The sequence below is a fragment of the Triticum urartu genome, chromosome 3A, assembly GCF_056163025.1.
Source record: "Triticum urartu cultivar PI428250 chromosome 3A, HENAU_Tu73, whole genome shotgun sequence".
NCBI lineage: Eukaryota > Viridiplantae > Streptophyta > Magnoliopsida > Poales > Poaceae > Triticum > Triticum urartu.
The window spans coordinates 657,493,060-657,498,973 of record NC_141875.1 but is presented as its reverse complement, the minus strand read 5'-3'; the positions used below and the strand labels follow the sequence as shown (position 1 = coordinate 657,498,973).

Sequence of the window (5,914 nt, the reverse complement as noted above, 5' to 3'; positions counted from 1 at the left end):
ATAATCTCATAGTCATAGGAACATGTATAAGTCATGAAGAAAGCAATAGCAACATACTAAACGATCGGGTGCTAAGCTAATGGAATGGGTCATGTCAATCAGATCATTCACGTAATGATGTGATCCCGTTAATCAAATAACAACTCTTTGTCCATGGTTAGAAAACATAACCATCTTTGATTAACGAGCTAGTCAAGTAGAGGCATACTAGTGACACTCTGTTTGTCTGTGTATTCACACATGTATTATGTTTCCGGTTAATAAAATTCTAGCATGAATAATAAACATTTATCATGAAATAAGGAAATAAATAATAACTTTATTATTGCCTCTAGGGCATATTTCCTTCAGAAGAGCAGCAACGAGGAGGACCCCTACACGCCGCCGGACGACGTTGTGCCGGACCCCCCAACTTTGGATTGGTTTTGGGGCCAGTACAATCATTGTCTGTGGAAGTCACTGCCGCCGGCTGAGAAAGCCAGGCAAGTGGCGTTCAAGGAGATCGCGGAGGAGGAAGCCAGGTACCAGGCGGCCTGTGAAGCCTGTGATGCCGCCTGGGAAAATGAGAAGGTAGAGCTTTGTGAGCGGGCGCGTCGTTGTGCGGTGGAGGTGTACGAAGACGGATACTTCACGAGGAAGGTGAAAGGCGCTAGGCGCCTCATCGCTGCGTGGAGGTGGGCCGATAAGCTCCAGCGTGCCACCGACGAGGAGCTCCGGTGGGCGCCCAACGAAATGGCAAGATCGTCTGCGCTTGTCTGCCAGCAAGAGGCAGATCGGTACGTCAAGCGCTGCGAGGTGGAGGAGGCGCAGTACTGCCTCCATGCTGGGAAGACGCCGGGCATCATGAGGGATTATTAGTTTTAGTATTGTTCATTTTCAATTTTATACATTGTACCTAGTAGTTAAGTATCATCACATATATGTGATGAACTAATGAACAATATATATATATATATAAATATATATAGGTTGAGTCTATTATGATAACACCACTTAAGACCTTATTCTAATAAGGTTAGGCTTATTCTGATAACACCGACATCCCACCCCAGCCCCCGATCGAACAAAACTACCCACCACCCACCCCCGCACGAACACAGCCCCACTCCGCCTCCACCTTCTTCCCCGCATCCCTCCCCCCGGGTCCCAGCCTCCTTCCCCCGACCTCCTTCCTTGCGCGTCGCCGCGCTGCCGTGACCCTGCCGCTGCAGCACCCCACCCCACCATTACCTGCCGCCGCCCACCACAACCTACAAGGATCTGGCCGGCAACCACGGAATCGATCCCGACCACCACGGCTCCCCACCGTACCCCACCACCTCCACCTCCCGTCCCGCACACCCCAAAATCCTGGCCACTGCCGCCCCGCCTGCTCCTCCTGCCCGGGGCGGCCCTCCTCCCACCTGGCGCCGCCCTGCCTCCTCCTCCCGCCTGGCGCGGCCCTCCTTCCACCTGGCGCCGCCCCGCCTCCTCCTCCCGGCCGGCGCACCTCTGTCCTGCAGCGCCGCCCTGGCGATGGCCCCGGCCCCGCCCCACTCCAGCCATGGTAGAGTGTGTGTGCAGTCCACCGGCCCCCTCCTCTGCTTCAGATCTCGTGCAACCTTCTGATGTAGTTCGTCGCACCAACCCCCTGCAGCTCTCTCCTCCCCAATCCATGGATCCCGCGCCGGATCCGGGTTCTTCCCTCGTGCATCGTCCTATTCTCGCACGGATCTAGCGAGTTCGAGGTGTGCCACCCCCGCCGTGGTCCTGCCTAGTTCCCCTCCTTCCCTGCTACACCAGCAGGGCGTCGGTCACAGGATCTGCCTCCCCCTGTTTGCAGCTCCTTTGATTCTTTTTTGCAGCTCGCTGAGTATTATTTTGAAGTTCAATGAGATCCATGCTGTGTAGGGAGGCGTCTACACCCGCGTCGGCGCTCGTTCCACCATGGTGACTTGCTACCACCCGCGACAGCAAGCGGCTCCATGCTGCCCTCCCTCCACTCCTCTCCATGCCAGCAAGAAGTCCCCCTGAGCGGCGCGTGCAGCTCACTAGCTATGCAGTTCGCCGATGCTGCGAGTCACCTACCCCTGCTTGTGCAGTCCACTATCGAGTAGCAGGGAAGACGGCAGCTACCTTCTGTCGGCAAGTGCAGCTGGTAGCAACACCCTACAGAGATGAAGACGGCGACAACACGATGGCGAGTAGAGGAGGGGGGTGGTGTTGATCACAGAAGCTTCCGGTGCCCCACCCCGCCGACGACCTCCACCACGCCTCGACGGTGCTGCCACAGACATCTGCCGCCAACATCCTCCTCACACGACACTGTGCAGTATGGAATGGCATCGCGTGCAGTTTTTTGAGCACTGCGTGCAGTTTTTTCAGAGTTCTCAGGTTTTACAAGCCATGTCGCAGTCGATCAAAATTGCCTGCAGTCCTCCAGGATAAAAAATGAGGTCCGCTCATTTGTCCGCTATGGTTCACTCTGTTCCTTGTGATCCAAGATAGAAGAGACACAAAACTAAATGTTCCCTGGTAGTATGGGTGTGAGCGGTTTGCTTCGGTCGGCCTAGAGGTTCACTCCATAAAAAATGCACCTCGCTTTGTAAATTATGTTTATAGGAACATCGAGCAGTATGGATTGATGGCGTGTGCGGTTCAAAAAATGAAAGGAAAAAAACAAAAACTCTTGGGTGCGCTCGGCCGGCCTAGGGCACCAAGAAAAAAAAGGGTAAAAAAGCTATGCACTCTTGTCTTAATAGAGTCCACTCCAAAGGAAAATGTGGTTCAATCTATTTTGAAAAAAATGTTTTCAAAAGGTTCGTGCAAAGCACTCCATTTTGGTAATTGACTTTAAAAGGTATTTGCAGCTCACTTCGGTTTCCCTAGCAGCTCACTTTGGTTTCACTTGCCTACGACGCAGTACAATTCGTTGCAGCTCACTCCAATGTTAAATTTCAAGGTACCACATGGTGGTGGATAAAAAAACAAAAAACAAGCAAAAAACAGAGTAGTTCACTCGCCTTGTCCTAGCTGTTCACTCGGCTCGTCCTCGAAGTGCGGAAAAATTAAAAAGAAAACCAAAAATATGTGTGGTTCATTTTGCAGTGTGTTTGGTCCTCGGATGTGGTTCACTTTTGAGAGTGATGCTGTTCACTTACCCCCAGCATGAAAATGCAAAAAAATAATAATAGCGAAACAAGAAGATGGTAATGTAGTTCACTTTGATATATGTCGCGGCTCACTTGCCCTAGTCTCTGCGGTCCACTCTCATTCATAAAAAAAAGTTCAAAAAAAGACAACAAAAACTCGTATGAGAAAAATTACGTCCGACAAAAAAAATTATGCAGCTCGCTTGCCCGTCCGATGCAGTGAGGTCGGCCGTATGATGTTGTTCATCCCGTAAGTGCAAAAAAATTGTTACGAAAGCGAAAAAAAGTAACGTGGTTCACTTCTTGGTAGTGTTGTGGTTCCTTTAGACCCGATGTGAAGCGCACTCTACTTTCTCGTCCTTGAAAAAATTATACTTGAATAAAAGAAACCATGCAATTCTCTTACCCGTCTGATGCAGTGCGGTGTTTCGTCCGATGCAGTGCGGTTTTCAGTCAGATGAAGTACCCACGTCGATTTGGGTGTCGCGAAAAAACAGAGTGTCCGCATTTCGGTAAATTTAGAACTGCTCTTAAACCGTAAGGAATTAGAGAGAGTGTTCTACATGAAAAAGTTGCGTCTCGTTGATATCTTTCCAACGACATATCATTTGAATCATTTCGACGACCGGTTTGTAAAAATTTCGCAAAAACGGCCGCTGCCACTTGTGGTCTGCCACACGATTTTCAAAATTAACTTAAAACCGTAAGGAATCTCAAAACCATTTAAACATAACAAAGTTGCGCCTTGTCCATAGCTTTCCAACGACATATTACACGCCTCGTTTCGACAAACAGTTAAAAAACTAGAGCGAAAACAATATCAAAAATTGAAAAAATTTGAAAAACAGAATTCCATGATTTAGTAAATTTGAAACTGCTCTTAAACTGTAACGAATTAGAAAAAGAAATAGATATGGAAAAGATGCGCCTCGACGATATCTATCCAACGGTGTATCATTTCCTTCATTCCGACGAGCGGTTTAAAAAAATGCGAAAAAACACTCGCTGCCACTCGTTGTAGGCTGCACCATTTTCAAAACTGGTTTTAAACCATGAGTAATCTCGAAAAGTGTTTAACATGGCGAAGTTGCGCCTAATCCATAGCTTTTCAATGATGTATTACACGTCTCGTTTCGACAAACGGTTAAAAAACTAGAGCGAGAACGGTACCATAAAAAACACTGCGTGCAGTTTTTTGCCACGGGAAGTTCACTCGCCTCAGTACTGCAGCACACTTGGTTCAAACAATGACGTGCACTTGCATTGAGTGTGCAGTGCGGAAGTGTTATTGGAATAGTTATTCTGATAATATTATCAGAATAGACGGGCTGTATATATATATATATATTATGAATTTCATTTTCTATCTGTTTTTGTATACTAATTTGAATCTAGCTGTTATCATCCACATATACATAATGGAAAGCGTACACACACACGTTGAAATAGAACATATAAGAACGGAAAACAGAGTACACACATTGAAACAGAGCAATAGTATGATTGTTGTTAATACATGATACGTCCATTTTGCATCATGCTTTTATATCAACATTTATTGCATCATGGGCTATTATTACACATTATGTCACAATACTTATGCCTATTCTCTCTTATTTTACAAGGTTTACCTAAGGAGGGAGAATGCCGGCAGCTGGAATTCTGGGCTGGAAAAGGAGCAAATATTAGAGACCTATTCTGCACAACTCCAAAAGTCCTGAAACTCCACGAAAGTTATTTTTTGGAAATAATAAAAAATATTGAGCGGAAGAAATACGTCAGGGGGGCCTTCACCCGGTCAAGAGGGTGGGGGCGTGCCCTACCCCCTGGGCGCGGCCCCCTGCCTCGTGGGCCCCCTGTTGGCCCTCCGGTGCCCATCTTCTGCTATATGAAGTCTTTCGTCCGAAGAAAAATCATAAGCAAGCTTTCGGGATGAGACTCCGCCGCCACGAGGTGGAACCTTGGCGGAACCAATCTAGGGCTCCGGCAGAGCTGTTCTGCCGGGGACACTTCCCTCTGGGAGGGGGAAATCATCGCCATCATCATCACCAACGCTCCTCTCATCAGGAGAGGGAATCTCAATCAACATCTTCACCTGCACCATCTCCTCTCAAACCCTAGTTCATCTCTTGTATACAATTCTTGTCTCCAAGTCTGAGATTGGTACCTGTAGGTTGCTAGTAGTGTTGATTACTCCTTGTAGTTGATGCTAGTTGGTTTATTTGGTGGAAGATCATATGTTCAGATCCTATATGCATATTAATACTCCTCTGATTATGAACATGAATATGCTTTGTGAGTAGTTACATTTGTTCCTGAGGACATGGGAGAAGTCTTGCTATTAGTAGTCATGTGAATTTGGTATTCGTTCGATATTTTGATGAGATGTATGTTGTCTATCCTCTAGTGGTGTTATGTGAACGTCAACTACATGACACTTCACCATTATTTGGGCCTAGAGGAAGGCGTTGGGAAGTAATAAGTAGATGATGGGTTGCTAGAGTGACAGAAGCTTAAACCCTAGTTTATGCATTGCTTCATAAGGGGCTGATTTGGATCCATATGTTTCATGCTATGGTTAGGTTTACCTTAATACTTTTGTTGTAGTTGAGGATGCTTGCAATAGAGGTTAATCATAAGTGGGATGCTTGTCCAAGTAAGGACAGCCCCCAAGCACCAGTCCACCCACATATCAAATTATCAAAGTACCGAACGCGAATCATATGAACGTGATGAAAACTAGCTTGACGATAATTCCCATGTGTCCTTGGGAGCGCTTTTCT

The 5,914-nt window shown here is 47.1% G+C and overlaps 1 long non-coding RNA gene across 1 annotated transcript; it reads left to right on the top strand.

Moving 5' to 3' along the window:
• The first annotated feature begins 1,101 nt into the window (after positions 1–1,101).
• LOC147981135 (uncharacterized) lies at positions 1,102–2,624 on the top strand. Its single transcript, XR_015598847.1, has 2 exons — positions 1,102–1,546; positions 1,637–2,624. It is a non-coding gene; the product is annotated as an uncharacterized LOC147981135 (long non-coding RNA).
• The last annotated feature ends 3,290 nt before the right edge of the window (positions 2,625–5,914 follow it).